The sequence below is a fragment of the Eulemur rufifrons genome, chromosome 29 (genome assembly GCF_041146395.1).
Source record: "Eulemur rufifrons isolate Redbay chromosome 29, OSU_ERuf_1, whole genome shotgun sequence".
In the NCBI taxonomy this organism is placed as follows: Eukaryota; Metazoa; Chordata; class Mammalia; order Primates; family Lemuridae; genus Eulemur; species Eulemur rufifrons.
In genome coordinates, this window is record NC_091011.1 from 72613988 (window position 1) to 72634405 (window position 20418).

Genomic DNA, 20418 nt, shown 5'->3' on the forward strand with positions numbered 1-20418 from the left:
TTCACTTGGGAAACAAAAGGTTTTACTTATCCTTTTATTTTTATTTTTTTTTTATTTTTTTTTTTTTTTGAGACAGAGTCTCACTCTGTTGCCCGGGCTAGAGTGAGTGCCGTGGCGTCAGCCTAGCTCACAGCAACCTCAAACTCCTGGGCTCAAGCGATCCTCCTGCCTCAGCCTCCCGAGTAGCTGGGACTACAGGCATGCGCCACCATGCCCGGCTAATTTTTTCTATATATATTTTTAGCTGTCCATATAATTTCTTTCTATGTTTAGTAGAGATGGGGTCTCGCTCTTGCTCAGGCTGGTCTCGAACTCCTGAGCTCAAACGATCCGCCCACCTCGGCCTCCCAGAGTGCTAGGATTACAGGCGTGAGCCACCGCGCCCGGCCTTACTTATCCTTTTAGAGTTATCATGTGACTTGTTGGTGTTTGACAAGAATATATGTTTATAATATCCAATCACAGATTTTCTTCTACATGTTTGCACATATACAAGTACATAAAACTCAGCTCTTTCAATTCATTTTATTTAATGGATTAAATATATTTTCTTTGGCAGTAGGAATATATATTTTTAATGAGATGTCTTTTATTTCCTGTAGAAATTTTACTCAATCTCTTAACGGTACATTTTCTTTCTCTGAATGAGACATGGTAAATGGAAAAAAAAAAAAAAAACAGAACTTAACAAATTGCTTGAGTCTAGAATTTGCAGTAAGAAAGCCATGAAAAAGTTTTGATAATTTCCTTTTCAAAAACAACTCTCTATTCAGAGTAAATAGGCTGATGTGTATTTTGTTTGCCTTACATGTATGAAAATGTTATAATGCTTTTCTATGCTATCTGCTACCATAAGTTGAAGAGAGGGAAAAAAAACACAATTCATATTATTTTTGCCTGTTTTGACTTTTAGGTTTTAGTTTTGCATCTAAGTAAATGTCTTGTATTGGTGTCTCTAGAGAAGCAAAGCATTACAATTGCATCATACCATACACTAAGAGGTACCTAAGTAGTTCGCCAATGTAGATGAAGATTGTTTTGTTCATTTTTTGAGCACTTACTGAAACTTCTTTCTCATAAACAAGAAATAATAGGGAGAGAAAGACATTTTACTCAGTGTTATAGTAAATTCTTTTAGTTTCACATTAAACAAATAAAATATATGCTTTTTCAATGCCTCAAAAAGCACTTTGCTAGAAGGTAGATATATATACTGCACACAGCATTATATATTACATATTAGCAGTAAATATCTACAAAATAATATGGTATTGAGTCTTAATGATTTTCTATCCTCTGAGTTTGGGGATGGATTGAATTCTCTCAATGAAGAGAATTCCAAATTACACATATGGCCACAAATTCTCCTATCTCTTGTATGCATAACCATTTGCTATGCAGTAGCCTCTCCTTGCCTCTAAAGTGAGTCTCAATCTTCACTTCTTCAATTGTGTTAGCCAAATAACTTGCTTTGAACAATAGAAATATCAAATATGGTACAAAAAGAGGCTTAACCAAAGCTTTCTCATTGTGGTTTGACTTCTTTTTCTGTGCTTGGAGCTCTGTGACTACCTTGTGGTTAGCCTGAGCAAGGTCACTGGAAGATTAGAAGTGACACAAAGGAGACTCAAGGCGCACCTTCTACTAGCCAGGTGACCACCAGATAGTGAGGCCATCCAGGATCATTTAACCACGTACCCATCTTCTAGTTGACAACAGTCACAAGAAAATGTCCTTATGTTAGCTGGTCTAGCTCAAACCAGACGCCAACCCAAAGATTTTTAGGATAAATAAAATGGTTATGTTGTTTAAAATGGTTCTGTTACACAGCAAACACTAAGTGATAAAATCATAAATGTAAGTTTGATAAAAAAAAAAAAAAGATGAACTTGTGATGAAGGCTGAAACAAAATATTCAACAAATACAAAATATACAATTTACAAGACGGGTCCTCCGCCCAAGGTTTGTGACAAATAAAGGGATTTTACATCAGGAAAAAAAAATCCACCTACTTATATAAAAAATGTTTAAACAGTAGCAGCATGCCTGGTTGCACCATAAAATTAATTTTTATGCAGGGGCTGGTATCTATAGTATTTTTTTCTGATCAGATAGCTGAGATGACTCAATATCATTGAAACAAAAACAACGAATTTAATGCCCTTGTGCCAAACAAGCTCATTATGTTGCATGACCAGAGAGTGTATCTTTAAACCAAGCTGGCCATCTGGCAAATTCATATTTTGGTCACAAGAGGAATCATGAAAAATAGTTCAGAATACTTGTCTTTACAAAATGTTCACATTTTAAATATATCTCAGACTAATTATACTTTGTACAATGAATTATACATAATATACCTTACTCTCTCTTTTCTCCTTAGTTTACTCCATTGCTTTTAGAAAACCACTTTATTCCTAAACTAAAGCCAATAATTATAATTTAAGAACCAAAAAATATTTACAAGAATTATTAAATTACAATTGCCTTGTTAAACTAATTTCATTTAATATCTTGCTTCCTCCCCAATATTACCTAATTGTTTCTTTAATTATCTTAGGCTTTTTGCCTCAACAAGTTTGGTAGGAGAAAACACTATATTTGTATAAACTTTTGTATATGCTAAGGGAAAAAACTCCTGTGTTCAATTTAGCATCTGCTAGGAAGATCAATTTTTTCTTTTTATTTTAATTTAACTTCTTGTCCTTGTACAAAATAGGTTAGGTATAAATAGAATGTTTGTTGACAATAACATGCAACTAATGATTTTTTTATCCCATACTTTAATTAAATTCTACTTTAGTCTATTCTTTAGGCTAAAAAACCATGCAGGGATTTTTATCTTTCTTTAAATTTATATCCCATAGAGAAGGATCAATTTAATTCCACTCCCTATAAAATTAAAGGAAACAATGGTCCTACTTGCAAATTTATTCAATTCATAGACTAATTTGCCCATTCACATATTATGTGGTATTGAAATTATGGCTACTTTTAAGACCACAGATATATGAATTCCATACTTTTGCTTTTTCTTATGTGAAGGGTTAAATACCATGATTTATGAGAGTAACTGAAAAGCTCAAATAGTTTAAGACACTATTCCTTAATGAAGTTGAAAATTAGGTGCCACTAGATTTCATGTTTTACATTTTGTGGCAGTGTTACAAATAAAAGCACTTTTTTAATGGGGGTCTTATTTGCTCTTGGCTTCAAAGACTTCTAATAGGGAAGAGAATTTTCCTCTTTTAATATCATTAATCCATTTTCTCCTCCAAACATTCTACTCCTTCTAATACTTTTAATGTCAAGGGACAGGGAAGGAATAAGGGAATCAGATGAAAAAAATCTTATATAACAGGTGAAAGTATAAGCTGATCTTTAGTAACTTTGGTGATGTTAATACCCATGTGTTGCATTTCTTACAGCTATAGGCATTTTTGTGTGTTCTTCCAGCAGTTCTGCCCCCACTCCAAGCCCAATCTCCCAACCAAGTAGACTCTTCTCTCTACACTATTCATTGATGCACACATCACACTCGTTAGCTGAATTCTTGCAACTCTCTCTCAGCTCTTAACCAAGTTTTATTAATATAAATCCAGGTGCCCTTACTCTGAATTAATTCTCCAGGAGAGAAGCAGACACAAGTCTCTATGCTCCCCAAATTCCAAGGACATATGCCAGTTTATACTGACAATTCTCTTGCATTTCAATCAAGGAACAGCTTGGAGTCAATGTAAGAGTTTTTGAAGCTCATCACACATTAAGCCAAAGGTAATATATGTATTTTCTCTCTTGAAGATCACCACTCTCAGTCTCTCACAGAGTTCTCCTGATGACACCTAAAAGGGTTGGGGAAACTGTGGCCTCAAGGCCACATGTGGCTCTCCAAATCCCAGAGTGTGGCTCTTTGACCAAATCCAAACTTCACAGAATAAATTCCTTTATTCAAAGGGTATGTTCTGTAAAATTTGGATTCAGTCAAAAGGCCACACTGAAGGATCCAGAAGGCCACAAGGCTGTGAGTTCCCCACCCCATTGATAAAACACAGAAAGTCCCATTTGATATCATGTTGTCTAAGTAAAATGCCTGATTCATAGTAGTTTAATAAATGTAAATATAATATTCATATTATTAGTAGCTAGAGCTAAAAGAGTAATACTGTGGATTATAAAAAAAAATAGAACTTAAATTAGAATACCTGATTTTTAGTTCTGGGTCTGTCATTATTTTATGTGACCCTGATCAAGTTAGTAAAGTTCCATCTGATATATGTTTCCAACAGATATATATTTACACACATATCATATATAAACTGTGTAGTAAACTCGGAGGTCTCTTCCACTTATAATGACCTATAATTCTACCCACTATTCAATCAATATAAATAATTGTTGATTTTACAAACTATAACTGTATGCTTAAAAGATTTTTTTAAAGGTTTATTATTTTGTCTTTCATTGACCCCAAGGGGATGATAATCACCACAGACAACATAGATTCAAATCCCATGAAGGTGATAATATACTCTCAAGAGAATCTCAAGCATATTCATTCATCTCCTTTAGGTCTAGGTTTTTGGGGCATGGAGAACTCATTTAGATACACAAAAAAAGAATAATTTACTTAACTTTGACTATACACCCAGCCTGGCATGTTTTATTCTAGACCTAGGTGTTGCCCTTTGAGATATCACAGATATAGAAAAGAAGGGTCCTGGTAGAAGTAGAGAAGCCAATAATAACAATAATAATGGAAATGAGATAAGCCACATTTAACTATCTTTGTCTCATTTAAATTAAAAGGATTTCATATATCTACTTCCAATATTTCTTAAGCATTAAATCTTGACAGTAGTTGAGGTTTTACAATCTTTGAATTCAGATGTAAAGGTGAGTGATGAAGTCCATAACTTCAACCTCTTGCATTTCTGAAAAGCGGCACAATTAGAGTTTATCTAAGAGATGGCTGACCAAATGGAACCAATTGTTATATCAATTAAACACAGGGGACTGAACTGTGCACAGCCACAAAAGGTGTCAGGTTTTATGTTTATAAATCTTGTCTTTCCATAAAACCTAAAATGAAAAGTGCACATCTCCTTCAAATGTCTCACTAAGTTTCAAGAGGCTCATACACCTCTGAAAGAGTCATTGTCTTCTTACTGTGCATATAAATTTAGTACATTACCAGGAAACATGATCAAATGTCCTTTAATGTAAAATGAAATACATTCCAAAAGTAGGACAACATTTCAAATAAAGTCCCAAGAAAGAATGCATCTGTGTCCACCCCTTGAAGATATGTATAGCTGTACATACCATAAAAAAACCTTGATCCATTTAAGTGATCTGTTCAAAGAAAGAGAAGTGTACCCAACTAAAATCTACAAAAGAGCAATGAAAACCAGACTTTCTATACTGCTTAACAAAACTTCTCTCAAAACAATAGTCAAAATACCATGAGCTACACTTCTTAAAACTCAGTATAAAATTGTAGACAAGCCATTCTTATATTCATTCAAAGTGTCATAATGTCATCACAAGAATTGAATTTGAGATGCAGCTTGAACTTTGGAAAAAAAGTCTCATCTTTCAAAAGTCCTACAAGAAAAAGAGGCCCTGTGGGTGACCTCATTATTCAGTTTTAAATTTAGCAAAGGAGGAACTGACAAGGTGAGGACTATGGACAGAAGGGGCAAAAGCCCTTTTGGAAGAACAGATCTTGTCACCAGAGTGAAGAGCTCTAAATTGGAAAGCCACCGCTGAAACTCCGAGTATTCTAAGGGGTTTTGTATTATATATTTCATCCTGACACGACCGTGTCCACAATCTTTCCCCTGCTTTCCTTAGAAAGCCTGGTTTTTAAAAATTTATCCAACTTGGACTTGCTGATTATAATGAAATGAGAATAATTTTCTTAAGTAAAAGACAATTTTAAAGATATCTAAGTCTAATTTATGTCATTGCTACACATTTTCTTGATAATTTGCATTAAGGTATTATAGCATGTAATATATAAGCACACAATGTATATCTAAATGACAAGATAAAATTAACATATAATGTCGGTCTTTTTCTAACATCAAAATCGATACACTGTTTTTGTATTTAAGTACTTTTTTAAAAAATTTTATCCCCAAATATAACTTTTGGAAGAGTATAATGAATGCCATATCAATTTTATCAATGAAAAATCTAACACTCAGAGAATTTAAGTAATGTTATTTAAAATTGCTGGGGAAATACCTACACTAGGGTCTTCTAGCAGATCTCATCCACTTTAATACACATCTTTATCTTCTTTTCAGATAGATTTATTCATTATAAAATAAAAGTTCAGTATTTATAGTTACACATTTGCACACAAATAACTTCATAGACTATATTAAAATTTATAATTTTTCCTTTCAGAGCTTGCATTAAAATTGAAGTTGATAACCATTTATACCCAAGAATTTAGTGAGATAAAGAATATATGTGTGTGTGTGTATGATTATGCATATATATATATAAAGAACTTCATAACATTCGATGTGTTATGTATATTTTGTGAAAAGTGCTGCAGATCTCTGGAGATTAGGTGTTAGTTCATCACATTTTTGTTTTTTTGTTTTCTATAGTCATATTTGTAAAGAAAGTAATTACCAGTCAGTATGTACTCTGTGTACAGCATCATACTAGATACAAAGTATATGTCTAATGATATTTGTGGATGAAATAAATAAGAATACATAAATAAAAGTGTTTGCCAATGAACATAGATTCTACAGTTTTGAGTTTTTCCACCACACTATCAAGGGGAATAAAGAGAGAAGTGATTAAAAATTAAAAGATTATACATCCAAATGAGTAGGGACCAACATCTGGAATTCAGTTCACAACAAAGTTGTCATAAAGTGGTTAAATAGAAAAATTTGTAAGTGTAGTAGCCAGTAGGAATGTTCCATAATGTAAAAAATATGTAACAAATGAATCTGAGATTCTGTTAAATGAGAAGGGACTTTTTGGGTCAGAGGTAATGTCGTAGCTGTTTTTTCCGTCCAACAATAATTGGACCACTTCACACAAATTAGAGAGACAATATTGAAAAGTAGGATAGAGATAAAAATTAGAGAGTCTATTGTATGGTAACATCAATTCTTGTTAAGTAGATGCAGCTCTTGGCATTTGCAAAAGATTTTGAAAGCAAACTTTTTTAAATTTAGCATTTCCTAGATCTATGCAAATTGGAACAGCAATATGTAGATCTAAAAAAAATTAAAATTACAGAACGTTCTGCAGACACGGAAAGTGAGAGTTCCTTAAAAAGGTTATTATATGCTCAAATACAATGAATTAATCACAAGTTCCTCATAATATCCTCAAAGGGAATCAATGAAAACCAAGAAATTATCTGGTAAGATTCATTCATTGTGAATTGAGGAGAGATGGTAAATTACCACCAATACTATTAGAGACACTGAGATTACAATAATTAAAAGGGCATAAGTAACTTCTAGAATGGCTGAGTGAGGAGCTTAGCAAATTCTCTTCCAAAAGAGCAATGAGAACACTGGATAGAATTATACAAACAACCATTTAAATACTCCTAATTCAAACGTGTCCATCCCCTAGACAGTGCGCATCACACTCATTATGTATGTGTACACCCATCCCCCCGCCCCCCCCCCACATCTGTCCGACACCCTATTAAGGTTATTCCTGAATGTGCTCTTAGGTGATGATCAGTGAAACCAATTTGATGGTGAATACATGTGGTGCTTATTTTTACATTCTTGGGATACTTCAGTTAGTAGAATAGGTTCCAACTTTATCCAGGAGAACATAAGAGATTCTATATCCCCATTATTTCTTATAGCTGAGTAATACTCCATGGTATACATATACCACATTTTATTAATCCACTCAAGTATTGATGGGCCCTTGGGTTGTTTCCACATTTTTGCAATTGTGAATCGTGCTGCTATAAACATTCAAGTGCAGATGTCTTTTTTATAGAATGTGTTTTGTTCTTTTGGGTAGATGGACACGTTTGAAGCTCTGACTCAGGGCGGGCTGGGGGTGGGGGGCAAGGGCAATATACGTAACCTGAGAGTCATATAATAACTTACTTTTTCCACTCGGGTATATTTTATAATTCTCTTATAGGTACTGATCCTTCTCTCCATATTAATCTTATTTCTACCACACCCTTTGGTGTGCACTATCTATATTCTAATGCAATGGAAATGGGCATAGAGTCCGTATTCTGACTGTCCTTGTATTGTCCTTAGAGTGCTAATGCATTAAGAATACTTTGTATCTAGAAGCCTTAAATATAGAAGCCTAGATCTTACTTTTTAAGTCTTACCTAAAATAAACATTATATATTTAATATTGACATAATATGCTTGTTTTCCTAGTATTAGCTCAGTTCCATTTCAGTGACTTTCTACATCATTGATATTTTGTGAACCTCAGAGATTTTTTTCTTCTTGAGAATGAGCATAGGACCATAAGTGGAAAAAATGATGATATGGCTTCTTTAGATGTCTAACCTCATTGAAAATGACTGTAAGGTGAACTAGATAAGCTGCACTGGCTAAGTGAACCAGCTCCGAAGAAACTGCCTTAGAGGAGGAAGATGTAAAGAGGAATTGTGGAGGCTGGACCACGTTTCCTAGCCTTACCAATTCCTGTGCCAAAATCATACTCTGAAACAGCAAGAGCACTCTTAAAAATTTCAATTTTTAAATTATTGTCCCTAGATCCTTCGGAAGTCCTCAGGCTCTTTTCAGGGGTCAAGGAGATAAAAACTATTTACATAATAATTCTAAGATATTATCTTCCTTTTCATCGTATGGACAAGTACACTGATTATGGAAAACAATTGGAGATAAAACTGTTAGTGACCTATAACACAGCAAGGCAGTGAAACAAATTTTATTAGTAATAGTAGTCACTGTATTTTTTATTGCCATGTATTGCCACACATTGCAATGTCATTTTAACTTAAGAATGTCCTTAAATAAGCAAAGTATAGTATTTTTTAAATAAAAACTTGTTTCTTCAGTACACATATATCTGTTTTAAACATTCTATATGAGAAAATGAGAAGCATAAAGCATTTGTGTGTTTACCAAAACATGATGGTGGCCTCAAGAAAACTCAGTTGTTTGAGAGATAAGCTAAACTAGCCACTTATTTCATGGACCAGAATTTTTACTTAAAAGAATGACTCAAAGACAAATTATGCTCATTCACGCTTGGTATTTGAAAGCCTTCCCCAAAAATGAACAAAATAAGCCTGTTACTTCAGAAAACAATTGACAATGATAAACCTAGAAAGCAAAAATTAGAATTTTGAAGGTTTGTTTCCACCTCTGTGAGCTTGACAGCTTCTGAATACATAAAAGAATGTTTTAATTAAACCAATAATGATATTAAACAATGTGAATTTTTGGTATTGAAAAATGAAATTTGTCTACATTTGAAAGATGTTCGTAAATCAGCAAACCAATGTTTTCCAAATGGCAAACGCATGATATTACAAAATCATGCATGAATAAAAGATCTATTGAAAGTTCAAATAAGTCAATAGCTTTTAATGTAACAAAATATTAAAAAATTGCTGATATTTTTTATTGAAACTAACATTTAAATAACTACTCCTTATCAAATAAGACTATTAATAATTACTTGAAAAGACCCTTATGATACTCCTCCTTTTTTCTAACTATCTCTGTGTGAAACCCAATTGTCTTTCTATACTTCAATCTATTGTAACAGGTTTAATGCAAAGCAGATATGAGAATCCCACTGTCTTTTATTAAGCTAGACCTTAAATACATTTGAAAAAAATGTAAAACAATTACATTTTTCTCACAATTTTAGTTTTCTTTTGGGAAACAATTATTTTACAGAAAACTAAGATGTTATGATAGCATGTAGTAGGATTATTTTATTATCTTCAAATAAAGTGCTAAATAAACATTCACAATTTTTTGTTTTAATGTTTCATACAGTAAATATTGACAAATAAAGCTCAAATAAAACAGGGTTCTTAGGGTCCTAATATAAAAGGGTTCTAATAAAAAAGCATAAAAACACTATTTTAAGAAATTAGGAAGCCAATTTGTAGATTGGCTATCTTGTAGATGAAGCATCTGTATCCTAGAATAGACAAGCAATTTGACTAAGTTTACAGATAGTAAGTGACAGGGCATAAAAATACGCACTATAGGCCGGGCGCAGTGGCTCACGCCTGTAATCCTAGCACTTTGGGAGGCCGAGGTGGGTGGATCGTTTGAGCTCAGGAGTTCGAGACCAGACTGAGCAAGAGCGAGACCCCATCTCTACTAAAAATAGAAAGAAATTATATGGACAGCTAAAAATATATATAGAAAAAATTAGCCGGGCATGGTGGCACATGCCTGTAGTCCCAGCTACTCGGGAGGCTGAGACAGGAGGATCGCTTGAGCTCAGGAGTTTGAGGTTGCTGTGAGCTAGGCTAACGCCACGGCACTCACTCTAGCCTGGGCAACAGAGTGAGACTCTGTCTCAAAAAAAAAAAAAAAATACGCACTATAGCACACAACACAATCCAGTTGGATTTTTCTTATTATTATTTGGGGCTATATTAAATAGTATACCGAGTAAGAAAAAAGTTCCAAATATTAGATAATTTTTATCCTCTCCATTGAACCACTGGGAAACTGCTAATATTTGAATAGCAAAATTATAGTTTTTCAACCATTTCTACTTATATTTTTCATTTATCTATAGTGATACAGTAAGGGTGAATTTCATATAAGAACCACTCATATGTTAAATTTGCCTATGATAAGTAATAACTGTCTTCTTAGGACCTTATTTGATGCATCTTGAATATTTTGCTTAGCTATGTGGGAAACTACCTAGATTGCTATGTTTAGTGTGATTTATGAAACTTCCTGATAATAATTGTGAACAGAGAGACTATATTATCTTGATAAAATTTAATCTTTAATTCTTTAAAATGTTACATTTCTCTTTTACTTGGCAAATAAAACCATCTATTAATACATAATGAGATACATATGGAAGTTCATCAAAGATTAGCTTCTCCATGGTCCTATTTGCCAAAATACAAATGCCAGAAAGTAATTTGCAGAGCTGTGCTCGGAAATCAGGAATACAGTAACATGCTTTTAACCATACAAAGGCAGTATATTTTTATTGAATCCATTTCAGAAAATACAAGGTTATGATACTTTTCAATGAGCTGCTGCATTCCTCTGTTAATTCCTGTCAGTCTGGTGAATATTAATAAGCACATCTTTTATCACCATAATACTAAACTTTATACCATCTTGTCCTTGCCTTTGCCAAGATCTTTAAATAGATGTAATTTGAGAATATTCACCTTAACATCATTAACATTGCTGGTAATAACTACTAGCAAGGGATAGTTTTTGCCAAATAACATAAGCGCATCATAAATAATTACCTTGCCAATTTATGGTTTGAATTCAGATGATCTATAGCTGCATTTTATGCAACAATCATTTCAGAATTACATTGTAATGCACTATTAAAAATAAAATGATTACTGTCCTTTTATTCCTCCAATAACCCCTTAACTTTATATTGAATTTTGATAAATATATCTATAAAAGAGAATGTTTAGTTAATAACTGACAGTGAATCATGTTGATGATAGGAGAAGCAACTCTTCTGGTGACTTCACTAAATTCCTTACCTCTTCCCAGTGACCCTTGGCCAGACGGCCAGTGACCAGTCCTCATAAGAAATTCTGTCAACTCCAGAGAGTTGTCACAAACCACCTAGGTTATTCATTGTTTCTGTTGAAATTCTTACTTTTGTTTGTCAGCCACGTCCCAGAGACTCTCCCACCTTTAGGCATCTGGTTGAAAACATCCTTATTACCAAACCACACCATTTCATTGACGTTCTCTTCCTTCCTCACCCTTCCCCTACAATATCAGCTTCTCCAAAAGCAAAGGTAGAAATAGAGAATGGAAAAGTCAAATGAAAGGGACATATTATTTTCCTCCACCACGTAAACTGCTTTTAAAATATGCCCTTGCCCTATGTCTACTTTAGATGTTTCTAATCCTATTTGGGTTCCTTCGTCCCACCCAGACACAATGCTTTCTATTTCACAGAGATCGTATTCATGTACTTCTTAAAATAACTTTGAAAATGTATATTTCCTTTTACATTTTAATTGACCTCTATAATTTTCCACTATTAAAATTTAAGATGTTATAATAAGGCATATTGCAATTAATGATATGTTAAATATAAAATTGCCACATTTCTTTCCAGGAAGCATGGGGAAGAATTTGGGAAGAGAAGAAGGGCAGGGAAGGAAAGAATAAGTTCATGAGTGGATGAGTAGGTCACTGCTATGGTGAAAACTAGCTCAAATCTGCTGAAATTCCTTTGAGACACTATTACATATATGGTAATTATCTCATTGAAAGGCAAGATATATGTCTTACTTATCCATCTTCTTCTCTCACTGGTAAAGGGTTTCTCCTGGAGGCCCTAATTCCAAGGCACTTCCTTGACTTCCTAGTTTTGGATCGAACAAGCTCCTGTAGCCAGAAAAAATGCTAAGTCAAAGAGAGGCAAGTCTTGAGGCAAGACGCTGTCACTGTGCATGGGGCATGTCCACCAAACTGTACCGTGAGCTGGGCCAAGAGACAAGGGCTGGACATTGACACTGTCTGATTTAGCATCTAATTCTCATGAAACTTGGATTAAATGTTATTTTTCTTATTATAAAAATCTAATTTCTAAATCATAATTTTAGGATTCAACCATAACCATGATTGTTATCAGTATAGCACAAAAACAAAAATTTTGAAAAATGATTAATAAACATAAAAACTAAAAAGTAAAATGTTATTACAAATGCATCTCTTAATTAAATAATTGTCACTTATTTTTGCAATAAGTTCATAAATCATGGCTGAATATGAGATGCTTGCTAGAAAGAAGCAGAGGTCAGCATCCTTCTTATTCTTCTTTTTCAGATTTATAGAAGTAAGCAATAATAAGCCTTTAACATCAATTAGATGTGCATGAATGGATTGTAGCAACACTCTTCAATTATTTAAACTTCTACTGAGTTACAGAACAAAACTCACATAATAAAATTACCAAAAGTTATTTTAATGAGCTATCAGCTGATTGCTTTAAATTCTCTTTCAAATTTATTGACATCAAATTATTCTAAATTACTCAACCTACAAAATATTTATTACATTGTCCCAATAGACATTCACTATCTTAATTTTTTACTATTACACCAAAAATGTTTTAGCACGACTTTTTAATGGACTATTAATCTTACCTGTTATTCTTTCACTGAGGTGACTTGTTTAACTCTGCATAACCTTTAAATGCCTTATTGCCTTAGTCTGAAAAAATGCAAATATTTCACCCATCGTATTTATAAAAATTCAAGAAACCCCAGAGAAGTAACCGAATTATTTAAATTTAATTTAAATCATCATCAGCAAACCATATTTCTCTGGCTTTCAAATGTGTTTTATTTCCAGCTAATGACACATTCTGCAGATGAGTATTGCAAATCACAGAAAAGAACTGCTTACTTTTCAAAATGCGAACGCGTTTGTGTGGGGGGTGTACGCGTGTGTGTGTATGTGTACACATTCAGTATGTTTTATTGATATTCTCTTTGATTTGCTCTCACAGGCCTCCTCTCTCTCTCAAGAGATTTATATTTTGTAACCCAAATGGAAGATATAAAGTCATTAAAAGAAAATTGTCATTGCGTACACATTCTTACACTGCCAAATATTTGCTTTTAGGGCAAGATTGTGATTCTATCTTCAGGCTTTGCCCTTAGCGGACACATATAAAACTGTGGGGAAATAATAGTGACATTTTAGTTATTCATTAAAATAAGTACCCTACATTTAATTTCCTATAGATTTTTATACCCCACGGCAACATATCTGATATAATTCGGGGTAGGTAAGTGTAATAAAAAATATGACTCTATTTTTGTTGTTGGACTGCTGATTTCAAGCTCTGCCATTCTGTCTCCTCCTTTGCTCCACACCTGGACAAGCAGGATGTCCCCTTTTTTGTTGCCGGTGGGACTAAAATACACAAGTCCTGGCTCCCATGCTGAAGAACCTCAAACCACAATCAAAGCCAAGCCAGTCTCCCTTCCCTACTCTCTCAAGCCATGTTTGGACCTGCTTGGGAGCCTGTTCTTCCCTCTACAGAAGTCCTCATGATGTGAATAATTGAACTTTATATGTCCTCTTTTTTGAGTATGTGGCTCATCAGTCTTGACATCTTTTGGACTCCTCATGTCCCAGGCATATTTTTTGTTATCATCATCAGTAATCTTTCACAATATACATGACAGTGAGAAGACTATATGGGACTGATATAGATTAAATGAATGTTACAGAAAAAGTAATTTTTGGCATCAAGATTCTTGGACACATCACTGATGCCTTGATGAGGTAATTCACAACATTGTACCTGTGTCTATTAAAGGGATCAGGATATTAAGGCAGTTAAGTTGTATCTTTACTGCTTCAAAAGGAGGAAAGAATTTCATAGGAGTGACCTTCTCTATTTGAATGGAATGTAATATCTAAACCTATATCATGGAATTCTACTAATCAAAAAGTGAGTGGTTCAAATGGCTTAATTTAAGCAGATTTCATAACAATCTAGACTAATCTCTGAAGATTTGCATTTTATCCTTTGAGTCATAAACTACTAAAAGTTAACTATTTATAAGAAATGTCCAAAATATTGAAAATTATTTTAAGTAGTTCAATAATGATGATAGTTTTTGCCTTTTTAATACCCCTAATCAAAATGATAAAAAAATAAGAGATAATATTTATTTTGTAGTTAAATTACAGAATAGAAGTCATAGAGATACTGCTTTTAATCAGAATTTTATATCTTGTAAAGAAAGAATACAGCATTATTTAGTAGAGAAAACCAAAGTCCTCATCCTTATTGGTTCTTGAGAGATGTCTCTGAAGTCTCCTCCCATGTCTGGACTTCAGTTGTCTAATTTGTAAAATGAAGATAATAATTTAACTGTCAGAATAATACTTGATTGTCCCTTCCCTACCTAAAATGTAAGGTTCTAAGTTTCTAGACATGAGAGTTTGATGAACTTGTCTAACGCAAATAATTACCCAGGGCATTTGTGTTCCTGTGTGTTTTAAGGTGTGTGTGTGTGTGTGTGTGTGTAAATAATAAATTTTCAGTGCACTAGACTAACATTAGTATTCTGAATACTATTTAACGACCAAAGGATGCACAGAATTTCCAATGCTGTTTAGGCTACTCTCTGTTAAGATTATTTTTAATGGATGATAATGTTATTATATTGGCTTTCATAATATGCCATTAGAATCAATTTGCAAATGCCCTCTTTAATTTATATCTTGACTCAATTTCCTCTTAAGATACAAGAACTCCCTGTCATTTTCATTCTACAAACATCTAGTAACCTCTAACTCATATGCCTTTATAACAGGGAAGCAAAGAAGAGGTACTGTCTATGTGAATTCTGGTTGACACATTGTTTAGCTATTTAACTACTCAGATAGCAATAGCTTAATTATATGAACAGAAAGACCAACAAATTTGTAATGACTGGGTTGATTCACTGGATACACATGTCCTCAGAAATGATTTTTGAATATTATTATTTTATGTTTTATCTGTCAGAATTCAACCGTTATTTCAGAGTCTACTTTAAAGTCCTAAAAACTACGGTAACTATTCACCTAAAAATGGGACTAAACAAAATCTCATTCTATAGATTTTATCATGATCATATTTTTTGTGCCTTTCCTAATTTTCAATGGATATGTTTTATTTTGGGTGTATATCAGCTTATATGTAAGAGCTATTGCTGCTATAGTTAATACCAAATACATTTTTTTTTTCTTTTTGGCAGAAGTGCTTACCCCTATAATTGAATGGGTCAGGTTGAGACGTCTTCTGGTTATTGGGGAATATCCAGGTGCCTGATATCAGACACATGATACAGCCTTACTAGTAAGCCTTCTATTTATTGTATAGGATATTAGAAGGGGCAAGTTAGTCTTAGCTTAGGAGGCTGGACACAGTTAAAGGACATTGCGATATGAGGACTATTACAAAACTCTTCTCCTTGCAGTATTTTTCTCAGCAGTTATAGGCGATGTAGCACTGACTTTCTATTTTGGCTTTGAATTTTCATTAGAGTCAATTCTTTGGAAGAAAAATACAGAAAAAGGCTTGCAAAATAATAAGAAAAATAATTATTTTCCTAATTATGGCAAGTGCATGGTATGTTAGGCACATAAATATTTTAGATGTATTCTGATTGTTTTAATTCTCAAAAAAATCCTTTAGGATAGATTGTATTTATTATAGGTCCAATTTTGCAAATGAAGAAAAATAAGCTCAGGGAGATCCTGTTCAGGTGGCTGCAATGACCTGTGTTGCATCCAAACATCATTGTGGGCTTTGCTGCTTCTCCATCTGTACATTCCCCTATAACCACTTATGTTGCCTTGTGTTGTTGGCATATGCATCTGGGTTCAATTTTATGACACCATCAGGCAATACAGACATTGATAGAAAGATTAATGGAGTAAAATAGAAAAATAAACTACCTTTGGAACCCTAAACTTCTTGATTTCCAAAACTCTCTTCCTGATCTGGTCATCTTTGTGATTTCTCCTCACTATTGACAGCTTCAAAATAACTGCAGAAGGTTCAGGAGTGTGGGAGCATTTTTGACTTAAAGTCTGTCAACAAATGTGTAATTAGGAAGCAGTCTTAGAGAATGCATTCAATCTCTTCCCAACTAATTAAATTGTAGAAATTTTGGCTAGTTACTTCTCTTAGAATGTTATGACATTGTATGTAACTGCATGTTTGTTACTTCAAGACAAGCTTGTGTGTGATTTAAACATATTCTTCATTTTTTAAATTTCAGTAGTTGTTTCATAATTGCAAATGTATATGTATTTCTCTCAAAATGTTCTCATTTATTGCTTAACAGTCCTATTTTTATTTAGAATTATCTATAATAAAATAGCTGGCTTCAGCTTAGGTTGAAGCTGAAAAACAAAGAGTTTTTTTTTTTTTTTGGCAAAACCAAAAAGATATAAATTCACATAAATTTGTGACAACAAAAATCATAAATGTGCTATTTTGTAACAGAATTTTGTTTGAGAATAATAAAGTACTTATTGACAAGAAAGGGGATGAGTGATACAGAACAACGGTTAAGAGAATGGTTTAGGAATCAGATTGCTTGAGCTTTATTCTTACTCCATGACTTTCCAGCTGTGTAATCTTTGACAAGTTATCACCAGTGTTTTTGTTTCCTTCTATAAAATGGGGCAATAATAGTACCCACTTCATAATGTCCTCATGAAAAGAGATAATGCATGCTGAGACCTTAAAACAGAGCCTGACCCATGAATGATAAACACCTAAGGAATATTAACTACTATAAGTTTTAAAATTTTCTCAGTGACTTAAAATTTTAAGCTTAAATGAAATTATGATTATTCAGGGTACTTTTTAGTCTTTGGAGTGAAAATAAATCAATGGTTTCTTAAAGCAAGGATTGTAGTAATACAATTTTCCCCCAATATATGAAGAAAAAGCATTCTGAAGACTGCCAGTTTTTGTTTTTTTTTTTTAATGTTTTGGTTATGTATATTATTGTTTTACATCTCTTAAGCAGTAAAATCTTTCTCAGCTTAGTTAAGTGATCTCAAATAATGTTCTTTCTACATCCACTGAATTTTCTCTTTGACTTTAAGTAACAAAGTACCTTTCCCAATAGCTCTTATCAGAAGCAAAAATAAATGAAAGGAGAAACATTGCACCTTGGCCCGGCCTGGAGACTCTCTCTGGGAGAGAACCATCACCTGGCTGGACACTGGGAAGTCGATTGCAAACAGCACCTAGACGCAGGGACCTTCTGTGCACTCAGCAGCCTGGTCAGGTGGCGGGAGGTAGAGGTTGCTGTTTGCCATTTGTGGCTCAGTTGTCAGTTGTGACTGCTGAGCTGGCTTACTCTGGAATTTACTTCAAACTCATGAGGTTCACAGGACTGCTATTACTACATTAGTTTGGGCACAGGGAGACTCAGTTTTGTTTTTCATTATTCATAAGGTAAAACCTTTAGTCTCAAAGCAGCAGCCAGAATCTTTGTAGTCAGTACCGTAAACAATCCCATCCCTTTTCAGAGATGTGCAGTGAGTGTGAAGGGGAGGGGGACAATGTGTATTAAATATGGATTGCCTCCTCTTTCTGTTCTGGTATAAATGCACTTCCTTCCTGTTGTAAAAACAAGATATAAAAATATCAAGCCCACTACACTATGCAATAACAATTTAAAATTTTTTAATTTGAAATAATTTTAGACTTATAGAAGAATTTCAAAAATAAAATTTCCACTTCACCCTTCACCTAACTTTGCCTCAGATTGATACCTTGCATAACTACATTATAGTTATCATAACTAAGAGATCTATATTGGTACCACACGTAATCACACTACACACTGTATGTGAGTTTGACAACTTTTCCCACTAATGTCCTTTTACAGTTAGAGAATCCAATGTCAAGGTTTTCATACCAGTTTTCAATCATCATAATAACAAGCATGAAGGCATCATCACCATTTTAATGCTGTTAAAATTCAGAGAGATTAAACAACTTGCCCGCATACCTATAAGGCATTGGTCTTATGGTCCCAAATCCAGAGCTCTTTCCACTTGGCCACACCATCTTTCAGCACAAAAAACAGATTCACTGCAATGAGAGGCATTACTTTTTCACTGGGTATAGAGGAAATGAGCATTCTTTTTAAGAAGTTTCTTCGTGGACATAAGAACACAGCTTATACTTGCTTTGAACAGTGAGTTTGAATATGAATTATTAAAGTTGATAGCAAATAGTTAATGTTATATTTTAAAAGGTGACTAAAGAATGACTGACATCATTGAATTATATGATATAAATACATGCATTTATTCTCAAAACAGTTTATTCTCAAGTGTTCATTTATAGACTTATTCTAGAAGGCTCGATATTTTTAAATGATGCTAATATTAAAATACTAAAAGTACCACAAAGGACATTTCAAATTAATTTCTTAAAAATGCTGCTTTGTACTTTTGAAGGTAAATAATTATAATTTATTTTGAGGTAATCATTCCTATTAAATGTTATATAAGAAAGGACAACTTATTCTTCCTTTTTCTTATGCTGATCTATCCCAAATGAAAGCCCTGTTAGTTTTGTTTAGAGTTAATAGTTTTTATGAATGCTTCTAGGAAACAGGTGTTTAGAATATTCTTTTCTCCTTTGTACTTTTCCCTCATTACGATAATTTTAATTATCGTGATGTGTACACACAATTATTCATTACATATTATATAGACTGCTGGATATTTCATTTATGAGTATCCTATGATTTACTTTAAAGGTTATAAATTGACAGCCATTTTTTGTTATTTTCATTTTTGTCAAAGCCATTAATTCTATTATAATGGACTCCACAAGAGAGCCCTTGAAATATTATATAGGGTGAATTTGTAGGAGCTCCTAGGAGTTCGAGGCTACAGTGAGATGTGATCCATGCCACTGCACTCCAGCCTGGGTGACAGAGCAAGACCCTGTCTTTAAAAAACAAAAACAAAACAAAACAAAGTTATTTCCATGATTGATATTTGCCTACTGATTTTTGCTACTGTATTTTATTGATTATGTTCGTTAAATTAAGGGCATTAGCCCTTTATCTCATAGGTGCTGCATTTCTACCCATCCCTATACCACAAATAAATTATTTCCCTTTAATTTTATGTAGGGCATGTCATTCAGAAGGATTTTATTTTTGTTGTTGTTGTTATTTTAGAGTGTCCAAAATTCTCAATCATTTTCTTTCTGGTTTCTGGATTTTTGGTCAGATTTAAAAATTTTTACCTACTCCATAATTTAAAAAAATGTAAACCTGACAAATGTGTGCATTATGTGTGTGCAGAATGACATTTAGCAGGATTGTTGAAGTCTAGTTCACATACTATAAAATGCATTCACTTTACATGTACAATTAAATGCTACAATCCAATCTGAGAACACTTTTATCACCACTAAAAGATATCTTGTGCCCATTTGTAGTCACTCCTTGTTCCCATCCTTTCTGTCTAAATAAATTTGTCTTTTTGAAATGTTTCATATAAATGGAATTATACAACATGTGGTTTTTTGGGTCTGACATCATTCACATAGCAAAATGTTTTTGAGATTCATCTATGTAATAACATGCACTCTTCCAATTTATGAATATAGATATCTATACAATTATTTAGATCTTTTAATTTTTCTCAGCAATATTTTATAGT